Raw genomic sequence first — 24,549 nt, 5'->3', positions numbered from 1 at the left:
TTAGCAGTTTTACCTATTTCTGAAAGAAACAACTTTTTCAATAGTAAAATAGCAACAAGCAAACAAATTCCTTGAACAACAACCCAGAAACAACTATCAACTGGCAGTAACGTCCCTAAGAAAGGACTCAGAGGCAGCCACCTTCCCTCTTGTAGCGCATGACTTGGCATAGAGTTGAGAATGCTCCCACAGCCCCGGGTGAGGAATTTCCTGTTTGGTTATGACTGACCTGCATGTGAGCCCCCTTTCAAAGTTTGAGGTCTGTCCCACCTTTTGAGATGTCATGGGAGACAACAACCATGTTCTACTCAAGAGACTAAAGAGTCTAGTAGCTTGAGTTCCCAGCCTCGCTTGCAGCTAGGCATTGGCACGTGGCCAATCAGACACACCAGGGAAAGGGCAGCAGCTGTGGCAATGCCGAGGGTCCCATGTCAGCCCTCCGGGGCAGCAGCAGATGGCTCCTCACTGCATGGGTTCTGTGGCGTGATTTCTCTCTGGCCTGGTATTGCAGACTGGTGCAGAGGGTCAGCAATCCAGACCCTCAGGAGGACCCTCAGGAGACCCTCAGGAGGACCAGGTGTTTAGACTTGGGGAGAATAATAAGGTGCCAGAGCCTTTTTGGCTTGGCCAGTAGGGGTCTCTGTGATTATGCCAGCACCCACCTCCTGAGCTCTTTCTTACTACCTCTCCTCCCCCCACCCATATGACTCTGGTCATCCTGAACAACTACAGTTTATGAAGGCTGTTCCTTCTGTTTCAAGAGATAGTCTTGCTCTTAAATCTCATCTGGTGAATGATCATCAGTCAACCTAAGGGCATCTTCTCTATGAAGCCTACTGCTAAGTAGAAATGACCCCCCCCCCCCCAAACACACACACACACACACACACACACACACACACACACACACACATCCTACCCACCTTTTCAATGCATATTCTGCACAGAGATTCAAGGAAAGCACAAATAACTCCACAGCAGTGGTGTTTATTGATCTCCTCCCCAAACTGTGAGAATCCCAAGAGCAGGAGCCACACATAATTTCTTTAACTCTAGTTCAAACAAGAGTGAAGAAATGACTGGGAAGCCTGCAGACACTGCGAGGCAGCTCCACACAGCATCTGTGGCTGCCTATGTCCCCCAGGGATGTGTGGAAGGAGAGGGGAGGAAAGGGCAGGCCTGAGGCCCTTTTATTCTCTTACTAGAGGCCCGCTGCACAAAATTCGTTCACAGGGGTCGGGGAGGGTCCCTCAGCCCCGCCTGCACCCTCTTGCAATCCGGGACCGCTCGGGGGATGTCGACTGCCAGTTTAGGCCCAATACCGCTGCAGGATCGGGCCTAAACCGTCAGTCAGACATCCCTCTTGCAATCCGGAACCGCTGGCTCCTAACCGCTGGACTGCCTGCCTGAAAGCCCCTAACCACTCACCTGCCTGCCTGATCACCCCTAAACCCTCTGCCTTCCTGCCTGATTATCCCTAACTGTTCACCTGCCTGCCTGATTGTCCTAACCACTCTGCTTGCCTGCCTGATCACCCCTAACTGCTTGCCTGCCTGCCTGATCACCCCTAACCGCCTTTGTCTAAAAGGACATCCGGAAGGACGCTCAGGATGATGTCTGGAAGGTCGTTCGGCTGTCTGGTCTAATTAGCATATTACGCTTTTATTATTACAGATGGTCTCTCTTATATTGGATCACAAAGAATGGCGATCTGGAAAGGCTTTGTGAGAAATTGTGGTTTGTTTTCACCCAGTACAAAAGGTACCTTGTGAGGATTATAAGGAATTTTAATTCCATCTGAGAAATTAAGGGTACACATAGGGCATTTCTAGCCATCTGAAGCCAAACTCTGCCTCTTGCCGCATTTTGACCACTTCTGAGTGGGAAGGTGTGCAGTAAGAAATACAACCTTGACCCCTTCATCATATGCTCTGACCCTACATGCTGCTTCTAGATGAGGCTGAAATCTGGGTTTACACAATTCTAGGAATTGTGCTGAGTATGGTAAAACTAACTAAAACACAAATGCAAGAAATTATATTATTAGCCTACAAAATTCCCAGGCTATTACTGTCCCTCAGTGTCATTTCTGCCCACAGAAAAGAGCTAACAAATGGTGATTGTGCAAACTGGATACAAATAAGGAGGGAAGCAAAGTCCTGATGCAGGACTTTCAGCCTGGGTGGAGGGGGCTGAAGTAATCGCATTTCCGTAGACTCACTTCCAAAACGGTGGCTTTTATAGAATCACTTCCCCAGGCGGGGGGAAATGGACATTTACATTTTAGGCATTACAGGGGTTCATGCTTCACAACAAGCCCCCTCATATGTAAATGTCATTGTTTCTTTGTGACAGATGAAGAGACTGAGGCCCAGGCCCACCTGACTGCAGAGCCCAGAGGCGCCACCCCTTGTCCCCTGCAGGGGGCCAGTTAGTCTGATGGCGCGTGCATGAGAGGGTCTCATCTGGCGCCGTGGGGCTGATGCCATCCATTGTAAGAAATGCAGAGGCTGGCGAGCCCACGGGAGGGTTATGAAATGTGTAACAAAGGCCTTGGACGCCCTTTCCCCCACTTGCGGCCCTGGCTCTCCCTCTGAAGGAGGCTGTGCACTCAGCACTTCCACAGCCAGAATTCACGCGAAGGAGCGCCTCGCAGAAGGCACTGTGATCCAAACACCACATTGCAGCGCTGTTTGTCACAGCGAGAATCTGGAAGGAGTCTGAATAGCCTTTGGATGAGACACAATCCATAAATTATAGATCCTTACACAGCCATTAACAAGAACAAGATAGATCTGATTGTGTCAATTAGGAGAGAACTGCATGAGTTATAATAAGGAGAAAAAAGGAGCGGCAGAACAAATAAACAGCGTGCCTCCAGCGTGCAAATTAAAAAGTACATGCAGCCCAGCCGGTGTGGCTCGGTGGTTGAGTGTCAACCTATGAACCAAGAGGTCACGGTTCAATTTCTGGTCAGGGCACATGCCTGCATTGCGGGCTCAATCCTTAGTAGTTGGGCTCAATTCAACTGCAGGAGGCAGTTGATCAATGATTCTCTCTCATCATTGATGTTTCTTTCTGTCTCCCCCTCTCTTTGCCTCTCTGAGATTAATAAAAATATATTTTTAAAAAGAAGTAGAATAGTACACAAAGACCTTTCAACAGTGGCTGTCTTTGAGATAAGAGACTGGGGTGGGAGAAATATAATTTTATATCATTTTGTTTTTACTACTATTATTATGGTTTTGTTTATTATTGTTTGAGCCAAGAAGAATAAGCAAGAACAACTTTTCTATTTACTAAGAAATAAGGTAGTAAAAAGCAGACATTTTAAATCATCATTTCATAATAAGAATTGTTAGCTTTTGTCCTATTTATATACTCCTTGCATTATCCTAAGTTTTTATATATTTTAATGTATTTATCTGATGATAACAAGGCTATGAAATTGATATCATTATTAGCTGCCTAAAGCCTCTTATCTATGAATCGACAGAGTTGGGGTTTGAGCTCAGGCACTCTGGCGTCAGGGTTTAGGGTCATAACCAGTACACTACACTGCCTTCTAAAGCAGCATAATGTATGCATCTGAAAAAAAAAGAAAAAAAAAGATAAAAGGTTAATATCTAAAAAAGGAACAGTGCACTGCCCCACACTTCCTCCCCAGGAGCAAAACTTTCAACCTCTTCTAGCTTTTTATTCTGATTATTACCTCCACATTTTTTTGTCAATATGTTTATGCTGCTATTTTTGACATACCAATTCTAGAAAACAATCTGCTGATTTCATGTTATGGAAGATAAATATTTGGCTCTCTTCCACTGCCACCCCTACTCTAATCCTGCTCTCTCACAGTTTAAGTAAATCTGAAGTTTAACTATAGTCAACACTTAGATCTCCGTGACCATGCGCATGCTCATGGTTGAGCCAAGGCATCTACTACAATTGCCTTTCCTTTCCAATTTTTTCTTTCATGAGTTAATACTTGGCTTATTTTTTTCACTGGTTTCATTTTCTATGAATTCATCATTAAGTTTTCCCAAATGTTACATCACATCTGTTTAAAAACAATAAATATTGCCCTGACCTGTTTGGCTTAGTTGGTTGGGCGTCATCCTGAGCACCAAAAGTTTGCTGGTTGGATTCCTGGTCAGGGAACATACCCAGGTTGCAGGCCAGGCATGCAGGCAGTGGCCGATAGATATTCCATCAATCTCTCTCTCTCTCTCTCTCTCTCTCTCTCTCTCTCTCTCTCTCTCTTTCTTCCCCTTTCTCTAAAAATCAGTAAAAAATCTTACAAATAAACAACAATAAATTTTAGTTTTCAAATGATCAAATGTATTAGATACCCTATGAATTTTATTTTTCTGAGAGAACTTTCCCCTGAAGTTTGTAATCAACTAATTTTTATGTTGCTTGATATTTTTTTTTTACCATGTGCTTATACTACATTAAAAATGTCACTGGGCAGGAAACTGGCCAGAACAGGTCCTTCTCAGGCCTGCCTGTAGTGTGTGGGTTCTTGACTTCATGGGGGAAAGATTTCACAACACGAGTGCAGATGATTGTGAGAGTGCAATTCAAGCTGGGGTCAGGGAAGCCAGGAAGGGCTTAGGCCAGAAGGAGCAACAGGAGTGCTAGGCCCTGCTCAGCCTTGGTTCTCTAGAAATGTCATAGGAAAGAAATGTGCCAAGGCGGGCTGCTGTTAGCTCCCTGGGAAGTCAGAGGAAAAGGGGGGCTTGGAGACAGGATCGGGGTGAGCCTGTGATGAGCTACCCCTGCCCGCTGCTTCCCTGGTTGAAACTCTTATGGGGACCCTTGAAGTTTAGGAGGAAGTAAAAAGTACATGCTCGAGAAGGGGCATGGACGTGCTCTAGAGCAAGCCCACCCTGATGTCCTTTTCTTGAGGGTTTTATCTCTCTTCTGTGGGTTAGAGTCTTAGAGGAGGGTTTCAGCAGAATATTGGTCAGCTTTCCAGGTGTGTTTTTAATATACTGATGCATCAAAATGAGCATATAGGGTGTTTGGGATTATTCTTTGGCTTGCTTTACTGCTTTACTTTTATGTTGGGTCTGTCTGTTCTAATCAGGGTTTTGTTAGTTATTCTCCTGACTTCATCCCTCTTTGGTTTTGGCTGGCACAAACGGCATTAATTGGATCTCTGTCCTCAGATTAATTGGGTGGCTTTCCCTGTGTATTCACTGGATAGGGTGGGGAGGTATAAATTATTTACTCTGAAGTGTCCTTGGTTAGGGGAGATAAGGTCCACAAGCTGCCCAAACTGTGGCCTTGTTCAATTTTTTTGTCTCAGCTTCCCCATTCCACTTGCCCAGGAATTTTCTTATCCTGCCTCAAAAATGCTAAATGAGGGTTTATAGCAATTTTATTGAGATACTAGAGGCCCGATGCATGAAATTCCTGCGGGGGAAGAGGCCGGGGGGGGGGGGGAGGGCGTGTCCCTCAGCCTGGCCTGTGCCCTCTCACAATCCGGGACCCCTCGGGTAGGGTCCCTAGGCCTGGCTAGCAATCTGGGCCTATTGGGGCTTCCCTTCCTCCTAAACTTTAAGGGTCCCCACAAGACTTGATTGATCGACCCACAGCGGGAGGCCCTGCCCACCTGCTGTAGCGCCACCAGCCTAGTGGCCTGGGCCTCCCTCTGCAGGGCGATCAATCACGGAGCCCTCCCATCGATCGCTCCACAGGGTGGCCCGGGCCTCCCTCTGTGGGGTGATTGTGGGGCAATGACAGGGACCCCCGACCAATCACATCACACCTGCCTTGGCTGGCTTGGCGCCAGTAGGTGTCATAGTGTGGTCATCCTAAGGTCTTCTGGATGATCTGCTGTTCAGTCATTCAGTCGATTTGCATATTATGCTTTTATTATTATAATTGACATACTATAAATTGTACATATTTCAAATGTACAATTTTATGTTTGGCACATCTATAAATCATGAAACAATCAACACAATCAAGATATTCATCACCTCAACATGTTTCAGTGGCCCCTTTGTGGTGTCTAATCCTGCCTCTCTCTGCAACCCACCTCCCCAAGCAACCCCTGACCTGCCTCTATTACTATAGATTAGTTTATATTTGGTTTTTACATAAAGACTTATTTATTAAGGGGATAATCATCCTTCATTTGTTCATTTATTTTATTCATTTCATTCATTATTCATTTAAGATAGGTAATATAGTCTTGTTCAAAATTCAAAAGGGAATGTAGTGAAAAGACCTTTCCCACCTCACACTCCATCTCCCCAGCTCTTCACCCACCCAGAGGCCACTGTGACAACCAGAGTTTGGTGCATCCACGTCCAAGCACATGTTGGTGACAGTGTGCCCACATCGGCTTGCTCCTTGCTCTTTCATCTGACAGACGAGTGTGGCCATGTTCTCCTCAGGGCAGGGATGGCTGCTCATGCTGCTCTGTGGCTGCACAGAGGTCCATTATGTGAAGCTTCATGATTTGTCTAGTCTGTATTTTCTGGAGTCTATGCCAATGGACTCATACAGTATGTAGTCCAGTTGTTTGGCTTCTTTCATGTAGCATGATTATTTTGAAACTCATATTACATGAATCAGTTATCCATTATTTTTATTACCTAGTAGTTTTCCTTTGTATGGCTGTAGCATGATTTGTTTATCTCTTCACTTGTCAATGGAAATTTAGGTTTTTGGCTAAATACAAATAAAGCTGTTTGAACATTTGCATACAAGTCTTTGTATGGGCACATATTTCCTTTTCTTAGGGGTAAATATCTAGAAATGGAATGTCTGGGCTACATGATAGGTATGTGTTTAACTTTTGAAAAAACTGCCAACCTGTTTTCCAATACAGCTGTACCATTTCACATTCCCATCAGCAGTATGTGAGGGTTTCAGTTTCTCCACATCATTGCCAACTGCGATGGATAGATTATGTGTCAACTGACCAGATTAGGAATGAACATTATTTCTGGGTGTGTCTATGAGTATTTCTAGGCGAGCTTAGCATTCCATTCAGTAGACTGCATTAAAAAACAAATCCACCCTCAGCCATGTGAGCAGGCATCATCCAACCCACTGATGGATGATGCCTCTTTTTTTGAGCTGGGGTATCCATCTTCTCCCGCCCTGGGAATTGGAGTTGCTGCTTATCAGGCCTTTGGACTCAGACTGAATATACCAGCAGTTTTCCTGGTCCTGCAGGCTCGCAGATGAAAGATTGTGATACTTCTCAGCCTCCATAGCCACACGAGCCAACTCCTAGAACAAATATCTTCATGCATATGTGTGTTTTAGCCTGCTGGGCCTGCTTCCCTAGAGAACACTGACTAGTACACCAGCATCCTTGTTATGGTCACTCATTAATTTCAGCCGTTCTGATAGGTAAGCAATGGCATTTCACTGTGGTTTACACTTATGTTTCTGTAACGACTGCTAGTACGGAGTATCTTTTTATGTGTTTGTTTGCTATTTAAGTATCTTTTTGGCAGAGTCTGTTCAAACCTTTGCACAATTTTAAATTGAGTGATTTTTCTCTTTATTGTTCTATTTTAAGAGTCTTTATATATTATTATTATTATAAGTACTTTATTAGATACATGGCTTGCAAAGATTCTTTCTCAGAATTGTTTTTTTTTTATTCTTTTAAAAATTAAAAAAGGAAAACCATATTTCATCTCAGATGCAAAAAAAAAAATATTTGAAACACTTCAACATCAATTACTGATTTTAAAAACAAACAAACAAACAAACAACCTCAACACAATTAGGAATATAAAGAAACTTCTTTAACCTAATAGAAAGCATTTATTAAAATCCCAAATTAAATATTATATTTAATGATAAAAGACTGAATGTTTTCCCCCTTAAAATCAGGAACAAGACAAGTATGTCTGTCTTCACCATTTCTATTCAACAATGGAGGTTCTAGTAATTTAATAAAATAAGAAAAAGAAAAAGAAAAATCTCAATTGAAAAGAAAAAAATAATACTGTTTTCATTTACAAACAACATGATCAACTATGTAGAAAATACATGGTATCTATACAAATGGTACTAGAACTAAATAATAAATGTATCAAGGGTGCAGAATACAATATAAATAGTAAATTTAATTTCATGTTTAAATTTCCATATGCTAGTAATATGGAATCAGTAATATAAAAAATTAACACAATGGACAATAGCATTATTATACATATGAAATGCTGAGAGGTAACTTTGACAGGAGATGTATAAGATCTATAAATTGAAATCTATAGAACATTGTTGACAGAAATTAAATAAGTGCTAAGTAAAGAGATATACCATTGTCATGAATCAGAAAACTCATAGTTAAGCTATTATTTATTCTTAAATTTGAAAAAAATTCTTCTTCAGTTCTTAAATCTGATCTATAGATTCAGTGTAATTTCAATAAAAATTGATAAGCTGATTATAAAATTTAATGGGGATGTAAAGGACTCAGAATAGCTAAAAATACTTAGGGGACTTACTCTAACTTTGACTTATTCTAAAGTTACAGTAATCCAAGACATTGCAGTATTAACCATTTAACATTGTACTTCTTCTTTTGTTTATTTTATTATTGTTTTGAGAGTTCTTTATATACTCTGGATACAAGTCCTTTATCAGATACATGATGTCCAAAATATTTTCCCCAGCCTATGACTTACCTTTACATTCTCTTGAGAGCCTTTTGAGGAGCACAAGTTCTTAATTTGGACAAAGACTCATTTATTCATTTTTATTTTCTTTTTTTAATAAGACAGTGTTTGGCCCTAACTGGTTTGCCTCAGTGGATAGAGTGTCAGCCTGTGGACTGAAAGGTCCCAGGTTCGATTCCGGTCAAGGGCATGAACCTTGGTTGTGGGCACATACCCAGTAGGAAGTGTGCAAGAGGCAGCTGATCAATGTTTCTCTCTCATCGATGTTTCTAACTCTCTATCTCTCTCCCTTCCTCTCTGTAAAAAATCAATAAAATATATATAAAAAATTAAAAAATAATAAGGCAGTGTTTGTAGTGTCATATCTAAGAAATCTTTGTCAAACCTGAGGTCACAAAGATTTTCTCCTCTGTTTCCTTCTAGGTTTATAGCTTTAAGGCTTCAAATTAAAGTCTGTGGTCTATTTAGAGAAAGTGATAAGCCTCCGGCTAGTTCAAGTGATCCTGACCTCATACTAAAGCAACCTTTACGATCAATGAGGTTGAGTGATTGTTGACAGTGGTGTGTAGACTCCAGTGTGTTCAGTTGTAAGTATCAGAACACCTATCTTGTAGGTAAAGCTGGGCAAAGGGGGTGGGGGGAGACATGGGGCTGAAAGAGACTTGGCTTGGGGCGATGGCGTACAATCATTGTGTAGATGATGTTTTGTTGAGTTGTACACTTGAAACTTGTATGGTTTTGTGAACCAATGTCAACCCAATAAATTCAATTAAAAATTAATTAGTTAATTTAAAAAACCACCTATCTTAAATTGCCTTAAATAGTGAGGAATCACTGGCTCATCAACTGCAAGTTGAAGGTGAAGATGGGCTACAGAGTTGGTTAGTTTAGCAGCTTAATGAAACCACCAGGGCTGTATCCTAATTTGGATACTTCACAGGGTCACATGAAGGTTGCCTACACCTCCTCACAGCTCAGAGAGAGAGAGGGACTCATGGCTGGAAGTCCTCATCGCATCTCAAAATGGACCACAAATCTAAATCTGAGTGTTTAAGTGTGGCCAGTGGTAGGGATATAATTATTGTGATTATTCTAGGTATGAGTCACATGCCTCACCACCATTGTATAGGACAACAGTTTCCCCAAAAAACATGGACTGTGCGGGCAAGGTGACGATGGTGAAGTGTAAATTGAGGTAGCTCCTAGGAAAAGGGAAATGGGTGTTGAGGAAGCAACCTCAATGTCCATTACAGTGGGTTTAGGGACAGGAGCAAGGACAAAGGTGAGTTTTAGTGATATCTTATATCTCAAATAATTTTCCATAGACATTACTATTATTTTCAGATTTGTGATTATATATCTGGAAAACTGAAAAGAATTAAATGAAATAAAAACATTAAGAAAATCCAATAAGGTGACTGGTAACAAAATTAACATGCAACCATAGCTTTCCTTATATAAAAACCCATCAGTGGAAGATATAATAAATATAATATAAGAAAATATATCATTCACACTGTAAGTGAAGGGTTGAAAGACTAACTGTAGAGAAAGAATGTTAAGTCTCCATGTGAAGAACACTTTGAAGTTTTGCTGCAGTCCATCTTTCAGAGATTTGAATAAATGCCCTGGCTAAGAAGATTCAATGTTATAACACTGCCAGTTGTCCCTAAATGAACCTGTAAATCTAATGCAACTTCAATAAAAATATTAAAAGGATTTTTTTTGAAAGCAGTAAATATGACTAGTTCTTTCTAAGCTTTATGTAGAGAATAAGTATGCAAGCATAGCTAGAAAAATGAAAATTAAGAGTTATGAGGAAGGATTAATCTTACCAAATATCACAAAGTATTATAAGGTACAGTAATTGAGTTCGTCCCTGTCTATCTATGATGAGGCAATAGCATTAGAAAAGAAGAGGGAGCCAACAAATATTGAAAAATATACATTGACATTCACAGTACAAAAGAGGTATATTTCATATTAGAAAAAAAAGATAGAGGAGAGCAACTAAGATGGCGGCATAGGTAAACACCGGGAAATTATTGCCTCACACAACAATTGAAAATTACCGCAAAGGACTGAGCAAACATCATCCAGAACAACAGAAAGGCTGGCTGAGTGTAAATTCCACAACTAGAAGGAAAGAAAAGCACGCTGAGAGCCAGAGGCGCTGCGGAGGTGAAGTGCAGAGGTACGGCGGCGCGCGCGCGCGAGGAAAGGGGGTGGCGCCTGAGGACGCGGCTGTCTTTTTGAATCACAAACTCCCGACGGCTCTGAACTCCGGTTCCGGGAAGTCTCTGGGGACCCAGGTCTCATACGGGGAGAAGCTGGTCTGTCCGGCAGCGAGCGAACTTGAGGGCGGCTTTCCCTCAGAGGTGCTTGCAGCCGTTACCGGAACACTGAGACGCGCGATTCCGGGTGGAGAATCGGCCATGGCCGCTTTCTCCGCCCTCTGACTCCCTGAGACCCCGCCCCACCCAGGCTGCGGCAGAGGCTTTTGCATGTGAATGTACCTAACTGCAGCCGAACCAGGCAGACCTGGAACTTCCAAGAGAAGGCCCAAGGCCCCGCAGCGGCTTGCATTGCTTCACAGCTGAGCCTCTTCGTGGCTCCTGCTGTGTGGCCTCAGGCAGAGGCTGAATTAGCACCTCCTTAGATCCAGGAGCCACTGTACCCAGTGGTCAGAGGGGGTCCATCCAGACTGCAACTCCTCAGATCCATAAGGGACGCACTCAGGGAGCAGACTCAGTGAGCACCAAAGCCCCACTGAAGCAAGTCTTGCCCCAGAAGGGTGTCTTCAGCACAGAAGTTCTCCCACTTTAGACACAGCTGATTCTCACAGCCAATTGGCCTGGAGGTCAATTCCTCCCAGTGATTCTACAACAACCAAGGCACCAAGAGTGCACCAAGAGTGTCCACCCCAGGTAACTGGGGAGGCTGAGCTACTGGGCCCTACAGGACACCTGGCGCACAGGGCCACTCTATCAACACAGGGAAGCTGCCAAAATGCGGAGACAAAGAAACAGGTCACAAATGGCAGAAATGGAGGAAAGCAAACGATTGGATATAGAGTTTAAGGCCACGGTTATAAGGTTTTTCAAGAATTTTATGGAAACCGCCGATAAATTTAATGAACCCCTTAATAAGTATAGGGAGACCATGGAGGACATGAAAAAGGACCAACTAGAAATTAAGCATACACTGACTGAAATAAAGAATAATTTACAGAGATCCAGCAGCAGAAAAGAGGATCCCAAGAATCAAGTCAAAGATTTGAAATACAAAGAAACAAAAAATACCCAACCGAAAAAGAAAAAAGAAAAGAGATTCCAAAAATATGAAGATAGTGTAAGGAACCTCTGGGACAACTTCAAGCGTACCAACATCAGAATTATAGGGGTACCAGAAGGAGAGAGAGGGCAAGATATTGAAAACCTTTTTGAAGAAATAATGACAGAAAACTTCCCCTACCTGGTGAAAGAAATGGACTTACAAGTCCAGGAAGCGCAGAGAACCCCAAACAAAAGGAATCCAAGGAGGACCACACCAAGACACATCATAATTAAAATGCCAAGAGCAAAAGATAAAGAGAGAATCTTAAAAGCAGCAAGAGAAAGACAGTCAGTTACCTACAAGGGAGTACCCATACGACTGTCAGCTGATTTCTCAACAGAAACCATGCAGGCCAGAAGAGACTGGCAAGAAATATTCAAAGTGATGAATAGCAAGAACCTGCAACCAAGATTACTTTATCCAGCAAAGCTATCATTCAGAATAGAAGGTCAGATAAAGAGCTTCACGGATAAGAAAAAGCTAAAGGAGTTCATCACCACCAAACCAGCATTATATGAAACGCTGAAAGGTATTCTTTAAGAAGAGGAAGAAGAAAAAGGAACTCTTACCATTTGCCACAGCATGGATGGAACTGGAGAGCGGATAAATACCACAGGATCTCACTCATTTGTGGAATATAATGAACAACATAAGCTGATGAACAAGGACTGATCCAGAGACGGAGAGGCATTGATTGGACTGTCGGGACTTGGAGGGAAGGTAGGGGAGGGTGGGGGTAAGGGGGAAAGATCAACCAAAGGACTTATATGCAAGCATATAGGCCTAACCAATGGACATGGACAACGGGGGGGTGAGGGCATGAGCGGGGGTGGGGGGGGGGGTAGAGGGTAACGTGGGGACAAGGACACATATGTAATATCTTAATCAATAAAAAATATATTAAAAAAAAAAAAGATAGACTATTTGAGAAATTATGCTCAGGCAACTGACCAGCAGCACCCTACCAAAAAAATACAATGCAGATGGATCATAGATATAAGTGTAAAACATAAGAAACTGGCAGCACCAGGAGGAAAAGGGATCTGCTTTGGTGTGTTTTGAACATTTTGGAGTAGGGACGAACTTTCCAAGCCAACCAAAACACAGGGGCTATAAATTAGACCACATAAAAGTTACAGTTAGCTATGTATATGGCGAGAATATACTGCAAAAATGTTTTTGAAAGGATAAGCCAAGAAAAAATATTTAAAACATATTTCAAAAGGCTAATTTCCTAACTATGTAAAGCAAACATGTCAAACTTGCAGCCCACACCGAATATTTTTGCAACCCAGCCAATATAATGGTATGTAAGAAATGTTTTTTTTTAATTTTGTTTTATTGCTTAAAGCATTACAAAGAGTATTACATATGTCTCCTTCCCCCCTGACATAAAAATTTCATAACTTAATTTTTACAATATCCTGTTATACATAATTATTAATAACAAATTACAACGTTCGCTAATGACTGATTTCTATAATCATGTTGCATTCATTTCCCTTTCGCATCTTACACGCAAGCGCACCATTTCTCTCCACTAATACCAGCAGCGAATATTTTAGCAGCTGATTGCCACGTCATTAGTCTTGGGCTGACTTGTTTGGTGTGTGCAACAGGAAATATTTCACTTTCGGAGAACAAGAAAAATAGGTTTATTTGCGTTATGCTTATTAATTTGTGCAGTTATTCAGTGTCTGGTAAGTTCAAGAAAAAATATTAATTTTTATTAAAATGTTCTATTATTTCATGTTAACAATGATTCATTTATTTCAGCCCTTTGTATTTATTATGTCTCTATCAAAATAAACCTGTGTTTCTATGGAAATTGAAGCTTCTGTTTTTTTGCCGCCCACATAAACTTAAACCTTGCTTATTTGGCCCATGTTAGCCTTTGAGTTTGACATGCTTGAGGTAAAGCATCTAAAAATAAATTTAAAAATACTAATGCTGGTAGGAGAGACAAAGCGCTTGAACAAGCAGGTTGCAAGGTGGGAAATGTCATAAATAAAGGATTGTATAGGTCACATTTCCATTTCTTATGTCAGATTGGAAAATACTAACATATTTGACAAAACACTATGTTAGAAGTGTAAAGAGAATAGGCACTCTCATGCAAATTGATGAGGAGCAATTTGGCCCATCTATGAAAATAACTATCTTTTGACTCAGTAATTTCACTTCTAAGCATCATTTTTACACGTGTTCTTGTTCATGTGTACAATGTCAACAAAAAGTCACTAAAAGCTATATTTTAAAAAGGCGAGACTTTATTAAAGCAAACCAGGGTACAGCCTCCAGTGGAAATTGAAAGCGCCCCTCCCTCCCGCCCCCCTCCCCTTCATCCAGACAAAGGAGAGCAGGTCTTCCATGGAGCAAGTTCCCACCCACTCCCCATTCAGGTCTGTTATGCACATGAGGACTTCAAGTCTGGTCAGTTCAGGTTGGTTGCTGCAGATGGAAATGAGGGATATAGTCTGTGCCGTTCTGATTGGTCAGGCCAGGTCACAGTCTGTTGGTTAAAGGATAGTAAGGATGATGGAGCAAGGAGCTTCTCAGCAGTGAGTGACTCAGATGGTATGAACAGGCAGGGCAGACTGCAGATGCTTGAAAGTTCAGTCTGTGGTTCTTTCTGGAATGTGGAGTGGGTGACAGGACTCTCTCAACAAAAGGCCTCTAAACTCTAGTTGTTGTTTTTCTAATGTATTTGTAATGATTTCAGAGAGGAAGGGAGAGGGTGAGAGAGGCAGAAACATCAGCGATGAGAGAGAATCATTGATCAGCTGCCTCCTGCAAGCTCCACTCTGGGAGCCTCCACTCTTGAACCCCAGCATGTGCCCTGACTGGGAATCAAACCATGACCTCCTGGTTCATAGGTCGATGCTCAACCACTGAGCCATGCCAGCCGGGCTAAAATCTAGTTTTGAATTTAGGCCCAGTTAGCCAGGGGGAGTCCATCTTGGTAGATAAGTTCTTTCTTGGAATGCACACAAGAATATTCATGGAGCCCTGGTGGGGTGGAGCATCGCCCCATACCAAAAGGTAGCAGGTTCAATTTCCAGGCAGGGAACATATCCAGGTAGCCGGTTAGATCCCTGGTCTCAGGCCATGTGGGAGGCAACCAATTGATTTTTCTCCCTCACATCAATATTTCTTTCTCTCTCTCTTCCTTCCTTTCTCTAAAATCAATTTTAAAGAAAAGAATGTTCACGAAAGCAGTGTTTAAAAAGAAAAAGATTGAAAACAATCTAAATGTTTCTCAAAAGGAAGCCAGTTAAATAAATTGTGATCTGTTCATACAATGGAGCCTGATGTCTGCACAATAATTTTAAAATCTCACCCAGTGTATTTCCATTCTTGATACACACACACACACACACACACACACACACACACACATTCCTTTTTCCTCCTCGGCCCCTGGACTATTAAAGCGAATCCCAGAGGCACAGGCTTGTGGGAGGTGCTGGCCCCACCTCGGGGTCGGAAAGGCTGATACAGCCTACAACAGCGGTCATGTTTCAGTTTTGATTTCTGGGCCTTACGAGGTTCCTAGTGAAGCCACAGAGAATCTTAAAAGTTCAGCATTTCCTGAAATAGCAAGGGGACTTCTCAGAACTGCCAGAGCTGGATTTCCACATTTCAAGAACCAGAGTCTGGAGGGTAAGCCACGAGTGAAAGACAAGTCATCATGAGAGGAATGACTGAGGGGTGGCACCTTCTAGTGCCAGAGGAAGAGAGGGCGGTTGGGTAGGGGCCAGTGTTCTGAGGGGCAAGTCTGGCTCCCCTTTCAGGGTCAGAGATAAGATGGGGAAATCAGATCATCTTGGGACTCTTGTCCTGTTTTTTCAAGACACTTCTACGGAGATGAGAAGCCTTCAACTTAATGCCATGCCTCACCTGGCTTAGTAGTCACGGGGTTGGGGGGGTGGGGGGGGGGGGGGAGAGAGCACCTAAAAGGTAGGTAAACTTGAAGGCAGTCCTCAGACCCCACAGATCCCAGTGTGCAGTGTGGTATGAAGAAAGCACGCAGGGGGCCAGGCCTGGGCACTGGGGAATGCTCCTCGAACCTAGGAGAAAAAGCCACAAAAGGCAGAGCCTTGGTTCTGAAGGCTTTGTCTGTCTCTGAGCACTTTGGGGGACCAGCCGCTCTCAGTGGATACCAGCGCGGGTGCTCAGGGCCAGCAGCTGATCACATTGCAAGAAACGCCTCCCCCACACAAAAGTAAAGTTGTGTAAGCTTGTATTTGCAATGGCTGCTTAAGAGGCATAAGAAACATTCCAGCCCTAGCTGTTTGGCTCAGTGGATGGAGTGTTGGCCTGTGGACTGAAGGGTCCCCGGTTCGATTTCAGCCAGGGACACTTGCCTGAGTTGCAGGCTCGATCCCCAGTAGGGGGTGTGCCGATCGATGATTCTCTCTCATCATTGGTGTTTCTGTTTCTCTCTCCCTCTGTTTCTCTCTCCCTCTTCCTTCCTCTCTGAAATCAATAAAAATATATTTTAAAAAAAGAAAGAAAGAAACATTCCAGTGGTTTTACCTGGGACCTGGGAAAGGGGCTTGCAGGATTGAGGGTCTGGCAGGGTCTGGGTAGGTTCAGAGCATCCCAAGGGATGGGTCATTGTCATCTCCATTAGACAAGGCACTCACTGAGCTCAAGGTCACTGTCTGTCTGTCATACTGGGGGCTCTGTAAAGGAAGGAATATGTCCTCCCCAGCCACTGCTGGGTATGGGGGTGGGGGATCCCTGTTGTGTCTGTCAACCTCGATGATCACCTCACTGAGTCCTCCCCTCTGGCCACTGACACCTGTCCCAGACTCTAGCACTCTTAAGCTGCAGACCATGGTGAGCATGAGCTGCGTGGGAGCTGAGCCACGGCTGAAGTGGAGGCTCCAGAGTGGACCTCACCAGCTTTGCAGAAAGCACAGTCCCAGTGTATGCCTGTTATTAATAGCATCCTCCTTTACTCTTAAAAGTGTCTTCAGTTGTTTGTTTGTTTTTAAATATGTTTTTATTGATTTTTTTTTTTTTGAGAGAGAGGAAGGGAGAGGAATAGAGAGATAGAAACATCAAAGATGAGAAAGAATTATTGATCTGCTGTCTGCTGCATGCCCCCTGCTGGGGATCAAGCCCGAAATCTGGGCATGTGCCCTGACCAGGAATTGAACCTCCATCTCCACGCTCAATCACTGAGCCATACCGGCCGGGCAGAAGTGTGATAAATTTTATGGTCACTACTTCTAAATAACATGCAAACAGAGTATTTCCTAAAGATCCTGCAAGGGAGAGTCAAGACTACTCCATCTTTGGTCTCCCAAATGCCTCAGCTCTCATTCCGCAAGCACTAATCCAGCACTTCCCAGGAGGCAGCAGACAGGCCCCTGGCCTCAGGGCGCTTCTGGTCCAGCCAGAGAGGCAAGCAGTCATGCACAGAGCAGCGAGCCTCCCCAGGAGGGGCTGCCTGAGTGCTCAAATGAAGTCACAAGCGCCTGAGAATTCCTCCTCAGCTTCCCCCAGGACTTTCCCTCAGGTAGAAATATGGTCATTGCAACAATGACCAGGACGACAATAGCTGCCCATTTGTGTGCCCATGCTCAAGAGGTAAGCACCTTCCTTGGGGAGTTTCCGGACCAAGGTGGGGAAATGACTTTCACTCTGCCCTGGGAGACCACAGTCTTGTGGGAAATGCAGAGCTACAATCCTGGTAATTCCCAGACTGATTAGAGAAATTAGCCAGGCACATCACCAAGAGGTGGATATACATTCTTTACAAAGCCCTGTGAGAGAACGGTCCTCATGCCTGTTTCACCGATGAAAAAGCGGAGGTTCAGAGAGGTGATATACCTCACCAGGGCCACAGAGTAATTCAGTGGCATGGCTGGCATTCCAGCTCCAAGTCCCATCATGGTTTGATGGGCAATGGAATTTGGTGACTGAGCTTAAGGGAACGACTGTACATTTCAGTCTGTTTCCATCTGAAAGACAAAGGTTTTCCATGCCCTGAGGACTGCTGCAGTTGCCATGCCTGGTACGTTGTGGCCCCGTGCCCATCACAAGTCCTGTGCATTCAGGTGACTGTTTCCTCACCGGCACCAGGTACTGCCTCCCAGACATTCCATTTGGCACCTAAGCAAAGGCTGGGCTGCCAGCAGCACTCAGGGCTAGGCTCCATCCCAGCTCTCTCCACAAACACCTTAGCAATTCTAGTGATGCTGACTGAGGTTCCCTTTGGAATAATAGTTTGATTTCCTCACCTTATTAATTTTTAAATCTTGTTAAATTGTCTGTGTCTCTCTAGGAAGACTCAAATCTTTTTTGGAGCAAGTTAATAGGGAAGCCAAGTGGGTGGGGAAGGGTCAGAGACCGGCGTGGGTTTGCCTGTGTACAGAGCACGCTCCTCACATCTCTGACCAGCACCCGTGACTGGTCCCATGATATTATTGCCCTGGTTACTGATCAATATCCCTGGTGCTCTGGCTATATAGGCATGAGTCAGCAAACAGCGGTCCTCAGCATTTGCTTAGCTTAGGGTGTTAGCCACAGGACAACCACTACCTAAGGAACTTGTTAAAGAGATAAGAATCCAGGCTCTGAAACAATCAAGGTTATGTACAAGGAGCAACCAAGGATCATATAGGAGAGCAAATAAAAGCCATTTCCCTTTTCAGAAGAATGTTCTTTCCTCCAGAACAGAGGGAAGTGGGTTTTGACAATGATCTTGGCTGAAACTTCAGGCCACAGATCACTGGGAGGTCATGAACGTAGCTCTGGCATCCTGGAAACCCAGAGTGCCTGTCCACATTGATCTGACAACTCAAGAGAACCCAACTTCCTCTATTTTTAAAATTTTTATTTGTTGATGAGAGAGAGAGAGAGAGAGAGAGAGAGAGAGAGAGAGAGAGAGAGACATCAACTTGCTGTTCCACTTGTTCATGCACTCATTGTTGATTCTTGAGCATTTCCTGACTGCAGATTGAACATGCAACCTTGGTGTATTGGGACGATGCTTCAGCCAATTTAGTTCTGGCAAATGGCCCACAAACACAAGCTCTCTGTAATTAGGAGTGGGTAGTGAGTGCTCCGTTCTCTCTTGCTCTGGTGCAGTGACTCGGGAAGCCATGTGCAAGAATAGCTGAGTTACAGGACAGAAAAAGTATGAATGGTCAGTCATCACATGAAGGACAGCTGTCCACCAGGACTCTATGATGAGCAAGAGACGAACTTTGGTTGGGCTAAGCCACTAAGACTTCAGTATCAATTTGTCACTGTAGTGTGACCTGGGCTTTCCTGACTCTGAAACACCCCAGAGCACTGATGGGGAGCAGAAGCTGGGAGAATGGAGAGCTTGTGACCCTCTCCATACCCCCTTCCCCCCTCCAAATATCCACTCGTCTTTCACTATCGACAATGGGACTTGTTTGATAGCCTTGCTTCATCATCTAAAGATGAGGCCAAAAGCAAATGGGTCAGAGACTACCTAGTCAACATGCCATGGAACAGAGAGCAAATCTATGGCTTAGGAGGTAATGCGACTCCTCACCCAAGCTCACATAACACATGGGCGATAGGACTGATACCCAGGTCTCCGAGGTCCTAGGCCCAAACATTCTCCTTCCTCTCTTCCCATTGGCCTGGGTCTTCATCACACCTGAAGGCCGATAGGCATGCTATTCTGCTTCTTTTGTGATAAGAAGAAACTGATCAGAATCTTGAAAATCAAAAGAAAGTACAGCATAGCTTCAATGTGCACCAGGGCATTATTTAAGAAGCCTAGAGGGTTATTAATTCTCTGGGAGAATGCGCCTGTGCTTCGTTCTATTTTATTGGAGCCTAGACACTGTGAATTAGCTGTAGATTTCTGTTGCCAAAGTAGACGATAACCCCAGTGGTTATATTTTACTGCTCTATAGGACATTAACCAATTTTAATTTAGCCCAATAATATTCTCTCTCTCTCTCTCTCTCTCTCTCTCTCTCTCTCTCTCTCTCTTCCTCCCTCCCCACCTCTCTCGAAATACCTTTCTTAATGGATTATATCAAACTAAGTTCCTCACACACTCTTAAAACTAGTTTTACTCCCTTACCAGTTCTCTCATCCAATAGTTACTTTTTTGAATAAAATGTGTGACCCATGTTCATTCTATATTTGTAATGAAAATCACAATTTTAAGTTTTTCAAAATTATATTTTGGCACTTAGGTTTTCACTCCTGTACCACCCCCACTGCCTTGCCTGGTGCCCCCCTAGAGCTGGAAATCATGAATGTCCACTCAGCGAGGGACTGAACTGGGGCCTAACCATCAAATTCCCAGATCACAGAGCTGCATTTGATCAGGGTCTTTAAGGCTTTGATTCAGAGAAGGTCTGAAGCAGAAATCTCAGGCACCAGGAAATGTTGGGGCCTTTGTGAGCCTTGCCTGAATTCCCTCACATGCACTAACCCCATCTTCACATAGAAACGTGGTACTTCCATCCCTGGGGGACACACCTCTAGCTCAGTGGGAGAGGGTGGGAGAGACACATTTCTCTGAGGGCCCCTCGAACAGACCCAACCGTGACCTGTGCATTCCCTCCAAAGTTCAGAAGGAGAGTAAGTGCCCCCCCCCCCAATTCCATCTACATAGCTGGCCATCTCTGATGACTCACCCTGTCCCTCTCCTACTTGCTCGAATTATAGTCCTTCAGAGGGACATGGCTTATAATGGTGTCATTCCCTTCTAGAAGGTCTCATAGGGGCTTCTTGTTCTGTTTTCCCTTCCACCTATAGGCATGGCCAGGACCTTACAAACTAAGACAAGTTCTCATTTCACCCTCCAACGAGGAGACCCTCACCCCCGAGGAAGGTCTGCTGATGCTGCTGAGCAGTTTCTTCCACAGGCGCCGTGTCCTTGCTGAGTCCAGAAACGCCACTGGAGCTGCAGGCAGCTTCGTTTTGGTCTGTCCTTACCAGCCACAGCCCGGTGCTTAGCATTCAGCACGAGGCTTGGGTGGACGGGGTGCATCGGATCTGAAGCAGCTGCTTTATATTCAGAGTGGAGATTAAATTAACTGCGCAGAAGTCAGATCTCGCATTGCTCGTGTTTGCTTTCCCTGAGCAGTGCGAGGACTTGTGCTTTGGTACATCCAAATTCCTGATGGGCCAAGCGCCCGATTGTACTAGTGATGATTTTGTGAACGTCGGCAGCTCCTGGCAGCTGTCAAAGGGTGATTCAGGAGAAACCTCGTGTCCTTCAGCTGGTCCCGGGCAGTGACAGGTGGGAAGCGGCTGCCCTGGGCTCAGAGGGCCTTTGGCTGGGTTGGGTGACTATCCCAGCTCTCCACGCCCCTGCCCCAGCTGGGCCTTAGGGAGGCAGCAGGCCTTCAGAGGCCTGTGTGCTGGACAGAGCTCTTTAATGGGGTGGATACTGGAAGGGGGTGGGGGGGGGTATCTAGATGGAGCAGGCCTGGCCCCTGCGGGTCAGTGTAGTGATAATGTGGATGAGTTGGGAAATGACTACATGCGTTTATCATATCTTTCTCTCTACTTGAATATGCTTGAAATTGCTGTGGTTAAAAGTTATTTTGTTGCTATTTTTTTAAGAATAGATTCTATTTTCTTTTTTAATATATTTTATATATTTTTAAATACATTTTATTGATTTTTTTTTGACTTTTTTTTACAGAGAGGAAGGGAGAGAGATAGAGAGTTAGAAACATCAGTGAGAGAGAAACATCGATCAGCTGCCTCCTGCACACCTCCCATGGGGGATGTGCCGGCAACCAAGGTACATGCCCTTGACCGGAATCAAACCTGGGACCTTTCAGTCTGCAGGCCGATGCTCTATCCACTGAGCCAAACCGGCTAGGGCTGTTGTTATTTTTTTTTTAATGGAAGAGACTTTTTTGTGGACCAGAGACCTGGGAGATGAGGAAGAAGGACCTGAAAGTTCATTGTTAGGGAAGCCCCTAAAGCCCAGGCAGGCCCATTTCTTCCCACTGCCTGCCGCAGGGGCTAACAACCTGCTGGAGGAGCCCCAGGGATTAACAACCTGCTGGAGGAGCCCCAGGGGCTAACAACCTGCTGGAGGAGCCCCAGGGGCTAACAACCTGCTGGAGGAGCCCCAGGGGCTAACAACCTGCTGGAGGAGCCAGGCGTCTGGAGCCAGGCTCTGCCGCTGATGACACTGGGCGAACTGCTTGAATGGGAAGTTCCTGTGTGGCTGTGATCCAACATGTGTCACCTACCCAACATGCACCCTACTTTTTGCCCTTGCTGTCAGAACCCACTGTGTTCAGCAACATGCTGGGCAGAGGTGAGCTCACACCCTGGGAAGGAATCCTGCCAGTGATTGGTTCAGGGGTGGCCATGTGACCCAGTTCTGGCCAGTGAAATGCAAGGAACAGTCTTTGGGGTGGGGCTGGACTGCTGAGCAATGGCCCAGTTGCACTAGGAGCTTCCTGCCGCTGCCGCCTGTGTGAGCTGGCATGTGTTTGCAAGGGCCGGGGCCTCCTTTTTCTCTCTAACCGCGCCTCCTGTGACCTTTGCCCGCATCCCACCTCTCCAGCTCCGGGCCTCCTTGCTCTCCTAGGACATGCTGAGCAGGTCCCACCTCGGCGCATTTGCACTTGCTGGTCCCCTTCGCCGAGCGTGGTCTCCTCGGGGTCTTCACTGGCTCCTTCTCTCACGTCCCTCAGCTTCTGCGCTCAAATGTTAGGTTCTCGGGGAGACCTTCCCCTCCACCATTTAAACATGCCCTTCTCCGCCTCCTCCTCTGTATCTTCACCCTCCCCTCGTCATTGTTCTCTGCCACACGCGCCACCAGCACACGCGCCACCAGCACACGCGCCACCAGCACACGTGCAGTTTTCTTGTTCATGTTGTTCACTGTCTCCCCTCTGCCCACTGGATGAAGCTCCCCAAAGGCAGGGTTCCTATCAGTTCTATTAGCTGCCGTGTCCTCAGTACCGAGACAAGTGCCCCACACATAGCAGCCTATTAAATACTGGCTGAAGGAATGGATGACCGGATACCATACCTGAAGCGTTAGCAGCCACCTGTGACCACGAGGGGACGCGAAGGACATCACAGAGAAACAGCCCCTCATCACCGGGCTGACTTCACTGCCCTGCCCGAGTTCTCGTCACTGAGGCAGTAATGTCCTGATAGTTTCAGCCGCTTCAGCTGGGGAATTTTTTACTGGTGACTGAGAACATCCTAATGGATGCACCCTTCGGAGCTGCGGGGTTGCGAGCCAAAGGAGGCTCCAGCACAGACCCTCCGAGGAGGGTGGGATGCGGCTCTGCGTGTCACAGGGTGGGCGGCTAGCGCCGCGCAGCTGACTCCCAGCTGGTGCCCAGTGCGCGCAGGTCTCCGTGTGTCCACCGATGCAAGGGGCATTCATACCTACTCTCACTGTGGACCCAGTGTCCGGAAACTTCAAGGGATGCATGCTTTGGTGTTCAACAAGCCGCCTGTCTGTCAGCAGGGTGCTTTGTAGATGAATAATAGCGGTTTGGTGGTCTTTCCGGGGCAGGTCTGATTGTGGGAACACGGTCAGAGGAGCGTCCCACACATCACGTGTAAGTGGGGAATTCCGAGGGCGGGGAAGCAGAAACCCTCACCTTGCTAGGGGTGGAGTTTGCAGCATCACAAAGATAACTACTAAGGTGACATGCACCTTTCTCCTCAGGCCCAAACCAGCAAGGAAACGGGCTCACACAACACACACGTGCACACACATACACACATGCAACACAACACACAATGCACAATATACACACCCTCGATGCACATACATACATGCACACATAATACACATACATACACACACAATACACACATACACCTCCCACACACATAAAAACGGTTACTTCCACAAAAAGACATATTTCCCTCTCTTTGAAAGACTGCAATGTTTCAGGAAAAGGTATTCTGAGACCAGACGCTCCCTGGCCTGTCCCCTGGCCATTAAGGAGTCAGAGTGGCCACACAGGGTGGGCCTCAGCTCCGCAGGCCAAAATTCTGTCTCCACAGGAGGTCCCAGAGAAGCAGTTAGTGGAATGATGGGATGTTTTTCCCGCTACCGAGTACTGGGTGTTCCAGATGTCCCCAAATACCCAGCTACCCTGAATCCATTCCAAGCTCCGTCTGTCATCCTTATCTTAAATCTAGTTGCAATTTAGCTGTCAGTTTATTTCCCCAAGTAAGAGCAGTAAACAGGACCGGAATGAATCCATCAGCAAGTGCTCTGGTGCACACAGGAGCTGTGGACGGATGGATAACACACTGGAAGCTAAAGGCCAGCTCCTGGGCCTCACGCATGGCTCCCTCCGAGACTTGGGGCACGGCCTCCAGAGGCCTGAGATACCGACACTTCCCTGCCTGGAGGGGACCTGCGTTTTCTGCCTGGAGGGGACCTGCGTTTTCTGGGTGCTGAACTGCTTGCATGGCTCCGCATCTGACTCCTCCTGCGGGGAGCTAGCCGGGGTGTAGAGGAAGTTCCTGATCTCTGGGTGTGGTCAGCCCTGCTCTCCTAACTCCTGGAGAGAAGGACGGGTGCGTGAGACTCAAGCTCTTG

This window comes from Myotis myotis, unplaced genomic scaffold, assembly GCF_014108235.1.
Source record: "Myotis myotis isolate mMyoMyo1 unplaced genomic scaffold, mMyoMyo1.p scaffold_m19_p_8, whole genome shotgun sequence".
NCBI lineage: Eukaryota > Metazoa > Chordata > Mammalia > Chiroptera > Vespertilionidae > Myotis > Myotis myotis.
Note: the sequence above shows the minus strand (reverse complement) of the source record.